Source organism: Panulirus ornatus, chromosome 73 (genome assembly GCF_036320965.1).
Source record: "Panulirus ornatus isolate Po-2019 chromosome 73, ASM3632096v1, whole genome shotgun sequence".
NCBI lineage: Eukaryota > Metazoa > Arthropoda > Malacostraca > Decapoda > Palinuridae > Panulirus > Panulirus ornatus.
In genome coordinates this window covers 4,186,931-4,203,412 of record NC_092296.1, presented here as the reverse complement: position 1 = coordinate 4,203,412, position 16,482 = coordinate 4,186,931, and the positions used below count along the sequence as shown (strand labels likewise).

General features: G+C 46.4%; 1 protein-coding gene across 3 annotated transcripts in view; it reads right to left on the bottom strand.

The window, feature by feature from the left end:
* LOC139748240 (transmembrane channel-like protein 7) overlaps positions 1-16,482 on the bottom strand; it is a 60,917-nt gene that overhangs the window by 29,777 nt on the left and 14,658 nt on the right. The gene's annotated exons all lie outside the window — the stretch shown is intronic.

Sequence of the window (16,482 nt, the reverse complement as noted above, 5' to 3'; positions counted from 1 at the left end):
GGGGGGGGGGGGGGTCACTTCATGGGCAGATGATTCAAATTCAAAACAGCCCAAATTAATCCCATGAAGATTGTAAACTTACAAGCAGGTTACATCCAGTAATTTTAAGGCTACAGGAGCCGGGGATCGCAGTGGTAACTCGTGAATATCAATAAAAAAAAAAAATCTATGGCCCTACTTTGTGACAACACTAACACCTTGAACAACTATAGCACCCACTATAACTTTCAAAATCATGACACTTTATATCAACACAAGCAATTTGTCCGAGCATCCATTTTCATCCACGTTAACAACCTGTAACCAAATGAAAAAAAAAAAAAGCAACACTAACAATGGTCACTGTGGCTATACTAAAACCCGTCATGTTGTCAACTTGTATAAAGACGTTCTGTAGCCATCACAACAACAACTTTGTCACACTTATCTCATAACAACTAAAGGTATAACCAATAATTCATCCATACTGACAACCCTGTCATACATGAGCTTATATTTTCTAGGTCTCTACCCGGCAGAGACCCTAAATTAGGTCGGCCCTAGTCAATAAGGTCGCCTCGTTCGTGGCATTAATCGAAGCCATTACTAACATGAAAAGATTCTAACATCTCCTGACTCATCTACGAACTTGTAGCCTCGATAGCAATTAACAGCCCAGAGAACATCACTATAGAGCCAGTAATGAGGCTTCAGTAAAGCGAGATGGGCGGAGGATGGTGTTGTGTCCCAATGGCTGCTGACATCATTATTGTTATCAACGGCCATGGCAGCTTCCGGAGGCGGAGATACTGCCTAATAATTAACCTGGTCATATATCATACTCGTGTGATATTTGACCGTCAGAAGGAACTAAAATAAAGGTAAAATAACTACGGAACCAAGATACAGATGTGTGTTGATGGATGGATGGATGGATGTAAATGGCATCGGTGTTGGGAATGCCACGGGCAGACTGATGCTTTTGAAGGTGAAGCCTAAGCTACAGTATAAAACTGGGAATATCCTAATATGAACACAAATCACAACTGCACACTGTAAGAGGAGCATATTTAAGCAGAGAAAAATACTGGTTTAAGAGTTCTGTAAATCAAAATGGCTAAGTGATGAAGCAATGAATTGCACAACTTTATCATAAATGCAAAATACATGTAAATTGGTCGGAAGGTTGAAACTAGTAAAATATGAATATGTAAAAAAAAAAAGAAAAAAGAGGGAAATGTATTCGCCAATGGTAACCGTGTCCACAATCCACAGCGAAGGCCAACGCGTCAGAGGGGTTGGGAACGTCACGCGAGTCCAGACTGTATGCCAATATATTTCATTCCTTTCTTACAAAAATGCAAAATGCTTCGTTCGTGCATCCTAAAAAAAAAAAAAAAAACTAACTTGTGATAGCATTATCCCTTCCTAAGTCGGTGCTATCTCAAACGTTCAACAAGTCTTAATTGCTGAATTCGGCATGTATATTCAAGCACATTTTATTATCAGAGAAATGCATCATCTGAAAATCATCAGTTGCGATCGCTTTCATGTTGCCAGTCTGATGCTACCGATATATGAGCAAAATAGCCTTGTCGAAATCCCATGCCTCCAGATGTGATTAATTTCTCTGGGATGTAGATTCGTTTAGTTTTCACTTATTTTCAAATTCAATCTAAATATTCTGCGATTTGAGATGCCATTTCGACGGAATCAAAACTTTAATCATGCAATCCGCTGGTTATCTATCACACCAAAGGTCCTACAGAGGTAATATATGTGGGCTTGGGATAAAGTGAGCCACTGAATAAGGTAGAGTGATGAAGCAATGAATTGCACAACTTTATCATAAATGCAAAATACATGTAAATTGGTCGGAAGGTTGAAACTAGTAAAATATGAATATGTAAAAAAAAAAAGAAAAAAGAGGGAAATGTATTCGCCAATGGTAACCGTGTCCACAATCCACAGCGAAGGCCAACGCGTCAGAGGGGTTGGGAACGTCACGCGAGTCCAGACTGTATGCCAATATATTTCATTCCTTTCTTACAAAAATGCAAAATGCTTCGTTCGTGCATCCTAAAAAAAAAAAAAAACTAACTTGTGATAGCATTATCCCTTCCTAAGTCGGTGCTATCTCAAACGTTCAACAAGTCTTAATTGCTGAATTCGGCATGTATATTCAAGCACATTTTATTATCAGAGAAATGCATCATCTGAAAATCATCAGTTGCGATCGCTTTCATGTTGCCAGTCTGATGCTACCGATATATGAGCAAAATAGCCTTGTCGAAATCCCATGCCTCCAGATGTGATTAATTTCTCTGGGATGTAGATTCGTTTAGTTTTCACTTATTTTCAAATTCAATCTAAATATTCTGCGATTTGAGATGCCATTTCGACGGAATCAAAACTTTAATCATGCAATCCGCTGGTTATCTATCACACCAAAGGTCCTACAGAGGTAATATATGTGGGCTTCTCTCTCTAGCTCTCATATATATATATATATATATATATATATATATATATATATATATATATATAAAGATAGACAGATAGATAGATAGATAGATATATAAATGGATTTCTCTTCTATATCGTGTATTCGTAATTCTTTTCCTATAACTGTAATTTGAATTTGCAAGGGGTATCAGAGGGTTTAACCAAGGGGGGTTTTAAATTTTCACGGCACCATGGACCCGCGCACCGACCTTTGTGTATCATTCAAACTTTCTGGGTAGCAGGGAACGCCCTACAGCAAGTGCTTCCTCTCTCTCTCCCTCTCTCTCTCAGCGTTAGGCGCGTCCTTTAGGTCACAAATCATCTTTTCCAACGGTTGACATTCGAGTCTATTACAGAGTCTGTGAACGCACATTGTGCTTGGCTCTGCATAGCATGCTCTGGTTGCAGTACATAGCACAAAGCTGGAGACTGGGTGTGTGTGCAAATAAGGCCGTTGTTTCTTCAATCCCGACGTCGGGGCTCCTCTGGCTAAGGCTGGAGTAGCAACTATTTACACATGAAAAAGGCAAGTATTGCAAGGAACGTATATCAAAAGAACTATATATATATATATATATATATATATATATATATATATATATATATATATATATATACTATCCACTGGAAGTTCCAGTTATCGATCACGGACCAAAGTCCACATCGCAGCTAGGCCTAAACTGAACCGCGAAACGGTAAGAGAGAGAGGAGGAGGAGGAGGAAATAGAGTTGGAAAATTCCCCAAGAAAAGAAGGGTCAAGTTGTAGTTTTTAGGAATGGCAAGAGAAGGCAAAGTGTTCAAAACCCTCGAGGGAGTGAAAAGAAAAAAAACTCAATCGCCCACGATTGAGTAACCGATGGTCAGTTATCATACAACGTAGCAGCTCGCCCGAGTATTACGGGGTCTAGCTGATGGTGAGGGCAGACGAGCACCCAACACTAGTGACCAGAAACAAAGGATAATATAATAAGCAGCAGCAGCCGCGGGGAAAGTCAACCAAGCGAGAGGCGCGGGGCAAGTAGGACCAGTTTTGTGGCTAGGCTGGGTGGGGGGAGATGAGCTGGAATGCTTTGAACTCGACTCCCTCTATAACGGTGGGCAAGAACGTCCTCTGACACGAAAGTAATGTTCCATACAAGTAAGGATTAAACATTTCAATAACTGGAGAAACTGCTCAGAGGAAAAGAATCTACATCTGAATCAATTTCATTATCCTTCGATTATATTATTCCTAATCGACAATATAGTCAGCAACATTCACATTCAGTCTTGTTTGTACGAGCTAAAAAGAAATGTAGAAATAAACGGCGAAGCTCGACTAAAGTACACGACCACGAAGTGCATGACGTTATAACGCTGGAGGGCAAGCAAACGGCAGCTGACGGCGGGTGTGGCTGACGGTAGCCGGGCGCCTCCCAACTTGCTACTGCCGCAGCCGCCGCTACTCCCACAATTGCCTGCCACCGCACACCTGTTACATCCACACCTATGAACACATGTGCTGCGCGTAGTTTGCTGCTGCTACCGCTTTTACACATGTCAATATACTGACACGCAGGACGCGGGTAGGGAGGGAGGAAGGCTGAGGGAACACATTAAAGTAGCGGTCTGTTATGGCGGGTGCAACGGCGGTCGGTCTCGCATAGACAAGTGAAGCAAGACACTACGAACAGGATTCTATCCCCTCGTTTTCATTATATATATATATATATATATATATATATATATATATATATATATATATATATATATTGATCAGTAAGTACGATTAGCTAGATTCGCCCACCTCTGTGGGGTTATGAGTTAAACAGGTCTCCGCTGACGGTGGTGTATGTTGCATGCAAGTTGCAGCATCAGAGACAAAGTCCGTCGGGTCATGCAACTTCCCTTCCCTTGATTCTCATTCCGCTTTCATTTCCTCTCGGAAACTGCAAAACTGTTTTTCGGAGTCATGCGCGCTTTTGGTGCTTAAACGCGCAGACCACTTGACCAAACCTCTTAACCTTTGACCAAACCTCACAACCTATGTTACGTTAGGTATAAAAGATACATAAATACGTTCATCATCTTAAGAAGAACCTTGCGAACCGTTTGGCTAGGAACCAAAGACTGCTTGGGAACAGGCCAGCCCCTTAGAAATGGATAATAATAATAATAATAAACCTTGTCAGGTGGGCTAGGATGGTGACGGCTGCTGGGAACGTGTGAGGAACAGCACCAACCAGCCAGACACAGGCGTGTGGTAGTGTTAAGAAGCGGACAGATCCATTTGAATGTTTGAAAATATGGCTGGTTCTCAGTTCGTGGGGGTCAGACTAGCAGAGGACGGCTACATGAGCGCGTGCTCATCTTACAGGTTCTACCGAGTATGAGCAACATTTTCAAAACCTACAGTAAGGGTATCTGTAGAGTAGCGCTAAAAATGGATAAAGAAAAAAAAAGCAGACTCGTTGTAGATCTTGCAGTGGAACTGAGGACCGACCGTCTGCCTGCGTGCACGATTGATATTACTGAAGAGCAGTCGCGTGTCACCCATACTTAAGACGGGTCTTCATAGCTTGTGTGTGAGGGGGGGTCCGTCCCTGGGCCAGCGAGGACCCGTAGGAAGACCAGAGCGCACTCAGACTATCCCTGCTCTTGCTGAAGAATCACACACACTTCAACCGTAACACCATCAGGAGAGTAAGAAGTGGAAAAGACAGGCACAATCCACCACTATAAGAACTACACAGCTTTATACACCACAGTGTGACTCCTGCAGATGTTTATTCTTGAGGGAAGAAGTTACGGACACCAGTCTCTGTTAAACTGTGTGTTTGCCTCGTAGTGTTAGGCTGACCTGAGGAGGTTCGGACGGGCAAAGAGCGTTGGTAAACACAGGGGAACACAGTACGTGAAGTGGTCGTCGCACTTCATAAGCATTATAAGCTTTGAGCAGCGGCAGCAGAAGCGAGAGCACATGGAATATAAAGTACTGTACGAACGTGCAGGAATATGAGGTGTCTCTTGCTGCTGCTATCTGAAGAGTTGGCTACCCACGCGTCGTGCTCGACGATCGCGTCACAGTGCTCAAAGATCGTATCACAGCGCTCAACGATCGTATCAGAGTACTCAACGATCGTGTCAGAGTGCTCAACGATCGTGTTCAGTGTGGTCAACGATCGTATGACAGTGCTCAACACCCTGTTTAAAGCGCATGACCAACGTCCTCGCCCTGGAAGACCCCCACCACCTCGTTGCTCTATACATGGCCTTTCATCCTCAATACAGGTCGTGGTCAGCGTCTCCAACTGCCGTTACATCAGCCGGAGGGGAAAGGGGTTGGGGGGGACATGAGGCTGTGCGTCACACGGGCTAGAAACCCACGTCACAGTCTTACGTCACGTCCCTTCCCCTCCACAAATGGCTTTCGTTCACCTGCGTGGGTACTGCCCTTCATCAGTCGGCCCTTCCAGGCAATGCTACAGTCTCACTCGTCTACTTCCCAGTGAACCTTGAGTGTGGACGGAGTGTTTCTGTTAGATATTATATATACGTAAACACGCTCTCTCTCTCTCGTCCCACTACCGCATTCACACAAGGTGACCTCTCTCTCTCTCTCTCTCTCTCTCTCTCGTACCCTTTTGTCCGCCTCTATTTGACTGGCAGGCAAACTTCTTTGTCCCCGGGGTCTTCCGCAGTCGCCTCTGCTTGCCCACCCACACGTGTGTGTGTGTGTGTGTGTGTGTGTGTGTGTGTGTGTGTGTGTGTGTGTGTGTGTGTGTGTATGTGTGTGTGTGTGTGTGTAATCACTTGGTATTAGTCACTTGTACTACACAGGAAGGGAATCTGACACTTGTGGGGCCCACATCTGTCAGAGAACCTTCTCCACAGTCGAATAACATTTTAAAACTCAGTGTATGCTGTCTGCACATATCATTTCCTCATTCACTCTCATCCACTCATCATTCATCATCACTCATGCAATAAAGAAAAAATACTCCTTTCACAAGTTCTTTAAACAAAATTTCTGGCTTAATTTCATGCTATGTCCTCTGGTTGGTCTACCTCCAGATAACTGACCGCAGTCTACGTCGTCAATCTGGTTTACAAAGTTAAAGGCTGCGATCAGGTCACCCCTCGCTCTTCTCTCTTACACAGCGGGCAAATTCAAGGCCTTGAGCCTCTCTCTCCCTGTAACCGAACTCTCCAAATTCTGAGTGTTGTTGACCTCCCCTAGACCTTCTTCGTCAGTTCTTCCTATTCCGTCAACTGAGGTGACAAAATTGGAGGAAGCGCTTTCTGGTATTGGCCTTTATTTACGACGGGGGACACCTTGCCCAGTGTTGCCCGACCCATGAACTTACACGTATTTGTAATACCTGCCAGAAGACACCTAAGGTAGAACTCAAGCGACAGGTTTAGGGGCGATGCCAGCTTCCAAGTCCTTCTCACGCACGTATTCACGAAGCTTCTTTCCTGGTTATCTTTTCCCATACCATGGCAGGTCCACACTCGTGCGGGTGACCAGTCCTGAGGTTCAGTGCCTCTTCCCTGGCTTCCTTAAGACAGGTATGACGTTTGCCACTTTTCCACCACCTTGGGGCTTCGTTTAACGACACCCTGCACATCATTCCACGAAGATGGTCACGTGTATTGGCTGACGTCTTTTGCAAGTATGGTGAAAAAGCATGAGGTCCATGAACTTTTAATGGGTCAAGGCCATTTAGTGTTTTGTTAACGTCCTTTGTAGATATGCCAATGCTTTCTAAAGACCTCCTCCCACTTCTGTACCACTGGTAATGAGGGCTATTCGTGTCTCCCACTGCGTAAACACTTTTGAAATTGTCGTTCACTTCCTCACATATCCTTACATCATCATCTATAACTCTCCCTACTGAATCACTTGACTAGATGCTCCTTAACTCACAACACATCTCCTGGTGTACCTGTGGGAAGGATTTGGATTCATTTTCACGTACATGAGGTTATATGGTCTTAGTCACAAGATTCCCCAAGAGATGGACTTAACCTGTCCACCAGTTCCCATAAATGTGCCTGGCAGAGTGTGTTAGCCTCCCCAGCTGAGCTTCACAGCCTAATCTCCCCCACGTGTGATAAAGATGATCCTCTCTCCCATCTTTAATCCCTCCCCTAAACCCTTCTTCACGTCCTTAATCTCTCATGCTTTATCTCTCAAGACATACAACTTCATGATGTACACAATGGAGCCAAGGTAGAGAGAGAGAGAGAGAGAGAGAGAGAGAGAGAGAGAGAGAGAGAGAGAGAGAGAGAGAGAGAGAGAGAGAGAGATGGCACATCCGCTCCTCCCTCAAACCCGAGGCAAGAGACTGTGGCTTGGCCGGGGAACTGTGTGTGTGTGTGTGTGTGTGTGTGTGTGTGTGTGTGTGTGTGCGACAACCAGGAGAACGACTTCAACCCTGGATGATACGAGGGCTGAGGTGGCTCGCAGGATGACTGGTGATGGTGCGGTCATGGGGGTAGATGTGGGGTGTTAAGAATACCGTGTACACCTCACCCCACACTTACACCCAGGCGGTTATCTATCCCTCAACACTGGGGGAGCATTCTAAAGTCACCCAGACCACTCCAGCCCACCGTCTTGGCTATGGCGTCGGCCGTTCCCTCACTGTAAACATTCCCAGCCTCAAAGGTACCGTACTGGGGGAAACCGGGACCACGTCATGGTTTCCGCTAAAGCCTTGAGCCACGTCTAACCTTCCCCCAGGGAAGGGGAGGCGTCGCAATGATCTTTGTCATCCAGGCGGGAGGAGGAGGTAAGAGTCATCACCATTGCGGGAGGAGAATAACGGAGGAAGAGAGAAGAGAGAGAGAGAGAGAGAGAGAGAGAGAGAGAGAGAGAGAGAGAGAGAGAGAGAGAGAGAGAGAGAGAGAGAGAGACCCTTCTCAATTCTCTCTACATGCCAAACAAACACCAACTGTACCCGCAGGGCGCCGCCACGAACCCCCACTGAACCTCTTCATGCCCGAGATTCCATCACTTTCCACGACCATTCTTCCTTTGTTTGTCTATTGTCGGGAGTCCACCACCTCCTGCTGGTTATCTGCCACCGACCCTCCCTCCTCCTCCCCCACCATACCTGCAATACTAATCGTGTCAATGCGCCCGACACTGTATGGTAAAGAAGTGGGATCTTACCGTAAACTCACAACGGTATTGTTCCTCAACGCCGAAGGTTCGGTGCTTCACCGGAGGGTTTCAATGCGTTCATGACACACACACACACAGAAGATAACTTAGTGACGACGATTCCAGGGTTAATAATTTGATTCTTCTCCTGAGGGAGAAATATGTACTGGCGTGAAGAGGGCGCTGGAGAATCATGTTAGGTCGCCAATCACGATTCTCACACGATCTGTTCATAACAAATGTGAGTTTGACAACAGCCTGACCGGATTGGCTAAGGTGGTGGTTCCCTGTGATTGTGTAAGGTGCTGGTTCCCTCGAGTTATTACGATCCCGCATACAACCACCACATCACGGAACACCAGACACTTTGCCTCACAATACACTCTCCTCACACTTACCTTCCTCCTCCTGTGCCTCGCCTACAAAATTCCGATGAAATCACCTCACAAAGGGTCATGACTGATCGCCCCCTTCGTCTTGTACGAGAGAACAGAACATTATCAAAAGATCAGACTCTAAGTGTTCCCTGTGATGTATACTATTCATCTAACTTTACATGACGAGTAACTACCACTTGGGCAGTTCGAGTACCATGAAATTTGCATATATTGCCATCCATCAGTTCCCCCCAACTGTAGGGAAATCAATCAGTCTCGTTCATTCGTAATATATATATATATATATATATATATATATATATATATATATATATATATATATATATATATATATATATATATAAAGGGTGATGTTTAATACGTAAATAAAATCTGATAACCTGGGTGTTCCCAACCACCAGCCATGCACAACAAAAACAAAAACATCAACTTACAAAAGCATACAAGATGCAAATAAATGAATCGTTAGGAACAGATGATGATGATGGCGTGTACTGCTGTCCTGACACACACACACACACACACACACACACACACACACACATTTCCATGATCTGAGGAGCAGGTTTTCGCACGAGTGTCAGGAGGTCTAAATAAAACCCGCCGCTGACGTAAATATCGCTGAGGTGGGTGACACTCTGCTTGGGAGGGAGGGGGGACCACAGACACAAGGGAGCTACTGTGCCACACCGGCCGTGTGTACGAGGGAATATGTCTGGGATGCATGAGCGGGCCACACATGACGCAACACACATGAGCCACAGAGGGAGGACGCAACACACATGAGCCACAGAGGGAGGACGCAACACGCATGGGCCACAGAGGGAGGACGCAACACGCACACACACACACAAACACATGCACCTCGCGTGACGCAACACCACAAGGCTGTCAGTCAGTCTCTAGCCACAGTGTGGCCACCACCATCTACGATCAAGTTTGTTAACTCCCCGAAAAACCATAAGGGCAGCTCTGCCCATGGACTCGAACGGTGTGTGTGTGTGTGTGTGTGTGTGTGTGTGTGTGTGTGTGTGTGTGCGTGTGTGTGTGTGTTAGTCGCTCCTACACCCTCGCTCTTGAAGACCTCCTTCAGCAGATCACGCAAGACCTCTGGACAAGGCCCGACAGACCACGGGAGGGTAAGATGCGAGATAATGAGTCTTCGGAGGGGTGTGGGGGGGGGATGGTGAGGCGTGGTCCTGTTGCCCAGACTCCCAGTGAAAACAAGTTATCGTAACCAAAAGTTTTCTTTTTTTTTATGTATCAGTGGATGTTGGTTATCACAGACGCCAGAGTTATCCAAGAAGAGGCGAGTGATCACACCTTCCGAGGTATGACCTGTCACAAAGTGGTTCTTATTCCTCGTGTGGCATGGCGGTAAAGGCGGATTCCTAGCTACCCCGCGGGGTAATGGCAGTCTGGGGTAATGGCAGTCTGGGGTAATGGGCGGTGGAGGATTGCTTGCAGGTAGTACGATGCACTAGCGACGCCTCGGGCCCTGCACGCAGGCAGGCAAGCGCTGGGCTCACCCATCACCACCACCAACACTGAACGCTCCCATCCACTGCTGAGTACATCAGGACCCACGGGGCAACCTACACACACACACACACACACACACACACACACACACACAATCAAAGGCAAACATAAAAACAGATACAAAGAGACGGACACGCGCACACCCAGACACACCTACATATCCAGCTGGAAGCAAGCTGATGGAATCTGTATATGAAAGGGTCTTGGGAGTCGACATTGCATTAAAGCTGTCGCCACAGACGCATTCTCGGGGTATCTGTAAAGGACACACACACACACACACACACACACACACACACACACACACACACCGTCTACTGGGTTAAATAAGAACTGAAATGAAGTACACACGGTTAGGGAACTAGGCATCGATCTCTGACGTAACTTGAGTAAAACTAGAATATGCTTCCAATTTCGTCACGCCCATTGATGAAGGACAAAGAACCAACAGAGAAGGTCCAGAGCAGCGAAGACGGGTATCGCAATCAAGAGAACTCAGTCTTCTCTGAGTGATGAGGCCATTAATCTGTCCTTCATTCAAGACACATGAGTTACGAGATGACTTTTTTTCACATCCACGAATTTCTAACATCCGTCTGATCACGTTGGCAGTGACGTAGACAGAACAACAAGAGGACGTAACATAACATTACGAGCGGAACTTGTTACAAAAGATGTAAAGAAGTACTTCTGCAGTATACGAGTAGTGGACCAGTGGAATGTACTGAGTGAAGAAAATGTAAATGTGGACGATATACGGAAGTTGCATGATGGATGAGGAAGTTCATGACATGTGGCCCTACGAGTATACAACTCCCTCTCCACGTCATGCACAAGTAAATGATTACACACACACACACACACACACACACACACACACACACACACACGGGCCTCTCGTGATGTAGTGGACAGCGTTACTGACCATGAGTCGCTCCGGGCGTACCCATGGTCGGGCCCACATGGGTTCATATCCTGGACGCGGCAGTCGGCCAACATCCAACCCAGGTGTTCATCCTCCCCTCAAGGCTGGCCGATAAACGGGTACCTGGCTTAGGATGGTGTGTGTGTGTGTGTGTGTGTGTGTGTGTGTGTGTGTGTGTGTGTGTGTGTGTGTGTGTGTGTGTGTGTGTGTACGTAGACAAGAATCAAGGATAAAAGACGGGGCAACACGAGAGCAGAACTCTCTCCCCGTACCACTCGACCAGTAAATCACACAAGCCACGGATCACCCAGAGGGATGGCAAACTCCCTCACAGGACGGTACAAATAGGTAAATACACACCCACGTCTTCCCTCCGTCTCGAACGGAGAAGAAGCGAACATACGGGCATTGTGGGGAGCGGGGGAGGTGGGTTGGTGCGCGCGTGTGTGTGTGTGTGTGTGTTGGGTCAGTTCGTGCGGCGGACCCAGTGAACAGGCCGACTATTATACCGCCGCCCAGGGGATGGTGGGGGAGCTCTGGGTGCACCACAGCCCGCCCCTCCCCAACCTCCGGCGCCGCCGCCACTACCGTCCCCACAACAAAGGCAATTGATCACCATCTTCTGCCGCTTTATTGAGGGCAATAAAACTGGGTACTCGGGTGTACGTTCTCCGCGCTCGTATTAATCTACGTTCAGGTACTCCTCCCTCCTCGGCGAGGGAGCCATCTCAGTTCAGGGCGAACCCTGAGCCCCCGAGTGAAATCCACCCTTGGCTGGGTCGTCGATATTATATATATATATATATATATATATATATATATATATATATATATATATATATATATATATATATATATATATATTCCCAGGCGGTGTGACCTTTCCTGCGAGACAGACACGACCCAGCTCGGATATATCAGCAGCCCACCTCCCTTAACTCTTACCCACCCACCCACCCCCACAGATCGCAAGCCGGATAATGCGATCCCTCCTCTCCCTTGCCTCACCCAACCATCCCCACCACCCCTACTGGATCACCCTCCGCGTTACGTGACCAGAAGAGGGTAGCGAGCCAGGAGGGATACGGTGAGATACACACAGACAGACACAAACACAGACACACACCTATAGTGCCACCGTCTGAGAGGAACCTCGTAAAAATACCGCGAGACGTCTCCCCTCAATCGACTGGGGAGAGAACGCCCCTAGAGAGCAGTTGTTATCTGTCCAGGTTCCTCAAACTAGCACCAGAGGTCTTCCTCCCATCCTGTGCAATCTACGTAAAGTCTCTCTTCTCCCCTCTTCCCGTAACTCTACATGTAGTTCTCAAGGTTTTATATCCTGACAACCTTTTTTTTTCCCCTTCTTCATAAGTCTAGCAACCTGGGTTCATGCAAGACTGTCTCCCAACATCCGCCAAGGGTACGTACTACACCGCCCAGTTTAATTCCTATAAAGATCGATACACTCGCTCTACGAATCACACCATACACAGAAACGGACCTAAAAGGCACTTAAGGGGTCATCTCTCTCTCTCTCTCTCTCTCTCTCTCTCTCTCTCTCTCTCTCTCTCTCTCTCTCTCTCTCTCTCTCTCGACCCAGGCAGCCGCATTTTCTCTCTGCCTCATCCAGACTTGGGCTGCGGCTGGCATTCAACCCAAGGCAGCGTAAAAATCTTGCCATCCCACACGATAACACTGGTGTGTCGTGAGCGCTCCCTCTTAACTACCATTACACGATAAAAGAGAAGAAAACGTACAGTCTATAAAGGGGAAGAGAGAAAGAGATGATAATTCATGCGTGGCTGAAGACAGGGCACAAACCCAGCGGGAGGAGCCTCACATAAGGGGAAGAAACAGTAATTTAAACTGCAAATATTCCTGAGAGTATACGAGAGAGATCTTTACTTCCATACTTGTTCGCCGTTACCTGCGTCATCGAGGTAGCGCCGAGCTCTCCATTCTCTAGATATCTTCGATGCACCGATGCTCTTGAGTTGCTCCAATGCCAGCACGTCGCCCCCCGTATACCACCTCGCTCTAATTAACCTATCCCGGGCACGCTTTTCACCCTGAATATCTTCTTTTCACTCTGTCTTTCCATCTCTAATTTGTTCTCATCGAACAAAACAAATATGGAAAAGGTATTTCCACGCTTTACCCATCGACATACGGAGCATGTACTGCCGGACTCCGCCCGCTCGAGTTTACACCGCGAGTGACGTAAGTCTTCACTGGCACAACCGTATTACTGAGAGTAGAGTCTCGTCAAGGAACGTCTCTCGTGACCTGCATTTCTATCACTACAGCTACACGAAGCAGAGAAAGAGCCATGATTTTCATTGTTGACAACGGATACGAATGAAACAAAGAAAACGTACCAGGACTGAAAACATGAAACCTAGCAAACTAATTAAACTGTACAAATCGTAAAAATTTACCAAAAAAAAGGTACCAAATGTGTGTAAAAGAGAGGCTAGAGAGATGTTGAGACTTGAGTGTTGTGCCAAGAGAAACAAAAACACTACAGGGTGTGAGTACAGAAATATCTAAGATTATATAATGACAAAAAAAAACATATCTACAGGCACCACAAGTTGTCAACAACCATGCAATACGCACGGCATAAGTCTTAGATTTATGCTATAAGTACGCATACCATACTCCATGGCGAGGTTTCGTCCAGTTACATAGATGCCTCTCTCTCTCTCTCTCTCTCTCTCTCTCTCTCTCTCTCTCTCTCTCTCTCTCTCTCTCTCTCTCTCTCTCTCATGGACACAATAAGCATGATCAGGACCACCACGCCAGACGTCATAACACCCATCCCCTCCTGCCGGACGGCACAACGGTAGGCGGCTCCGGGCAACCCGGACTGCCAGCCCGGCAACAATGTTGCCATCCACGCCTCCCCCCTCCTTCCTCCCCACTACCGCTAGTCACCATGGAAGTGACGCAACAATACCAATAGCAGGCGCTGTAGGTCAAGAACTGTCCACTCACACACACACACTGGGGGAAGGGTAACACTTCAGCACTACTGAATAACACCAAAGAGGATCACATGAACCTCTCTGGCCTTGTGGGAACATACGACTCCACCTTAACTAAAGCCTCAACGAAACACAATGAATACGGACACTCCAAAGCACCAGAGTGGATGTTTGCGCATGTCCACATAGTTTCTGAAGTCACCAGGTGGAAGGGAAAAGGCAGTTCATAATAACAGATGAGGAAAATGTGGAAAGCAAGATAAAACTAAACTAAATCATCCAAGAACTGCTCCCGAACGCTTGTCGAGGTAGTGCTAGGCTAGGTTGAAGTTTGACAGCTTGTCTACCACTAGGATAGGTTGACTTTAGCCGGCTTATATCTAACGTAACCTGATCTAACTAATCTACTAACTGAAGTTAGTCTTGTACTGTAACCTGACTTTATTAATCTAACCCAGCCTAAATAAAAGCTGGGGAGCGAATCTTCAGGTGATCCAATCAATTTACTTTTATTGCGGAGCACCGGGGGTTTTATACTAGGTGATGAAACAGCACTTGACACGTGGCCATCTCCACACTTGGCATACCTCCAGGGTCTTTGTTATTGGGTCGCTCACATCATGCCGGACAACTGCACATGAGCAAGCAAGTGCTCGCAACACCCTGAGGAAGACAGTGTGGTCCTTGAGCACGACGGAACGACCCTCGAGCACGACGACGGTACGACCATTGGTCTGTCCGTTAAGGGCGTACGACCCCTCAGGTCAAGGTCAAAGACCAAGCCATATCATACCCAAGGGTCGTAACGTCGTGCTCAAGGGTCGTACCGTCATGCTCCGGCGAGACCAGATCATCTTGGAACGCGACGCAGCATAATCAAGTCTCGCCCTCCCCAAGACGCGACGGTAACCTCACCTGCCAGTCATATTAAGTCACCCTGAGCACGCTCGAGCCAGACCCTGATAAACAAACCATGCAATCACCCGCGCCACTCATGAGTGACGACACCCCAGTGAAGAAGACAGCAGCTGTTATAACCCACCCCTGCCACTCATGAATGAACTACATATAAGGCCTGCTTTACACACGCTGGCAACCACACACCACCCTCATTATTCTATAATCAACACACGTGTCACTCAACAAAGGACATCATTACAGCACATGAAACTGGATCCCCACGTCATAGGTGCCACCACAGCTGGTGCTTCCGACTACTACTTCCCCTACGGCCACACAACCATGGCACGGCCACCTCATCTCACGTCCACTGACGTGAAAACTATTCCCTCATCCATCCAAACAAAGTCACAAATTCTCCAGTACGATGCAACCCAGCCGAATGGGTGTGATAAAACAGCTTCCCGGAACATTGCGTTCGTTCCCCCCCATACACCAAATATGATAATTTTCTATTTACGAACACACAGTCACGGGTTAAAGTCCTCTTCGAAGCCAGACTTTGAAGTGAATCATAAAAAAAAAACGGGCCACACAGATTTAAATACATAAATACAAGTGTTAGAAGAAATGGGAACTCTGTCGAGACATGTCATAACTGTTCTGCACAACATGAAATGGTAATCACTTAATCACTGTAATGATAAAAAACAGACGAAATCGTAATGAACACAGGCTCAGTAACGACATCACAGTAATACGGAAATGAACACAGGAAACGAAACTTTAAAATCCCAGTTATCCGGATGCATAGTTTCTCCCACACAATTTACATGACACATATGTAGCCTATTAGTACAATAACTGAAAACACACACACTGACTGGCAAAGCTTTCATGTGATCACTGTAATTGATGGCACTGGCAAAGCTTTCATGAGATCACTGTAACGATGGCACCAGATAAAGCACGATCACGCTAATCATGTGATGGATTTTGCTTTCATATTATCATATGATTGCAGAACAGCGATGAAACTTTAATGTTACCAGTGTATTGATCACTAAAGTTAAAAGGACATCATATCATCA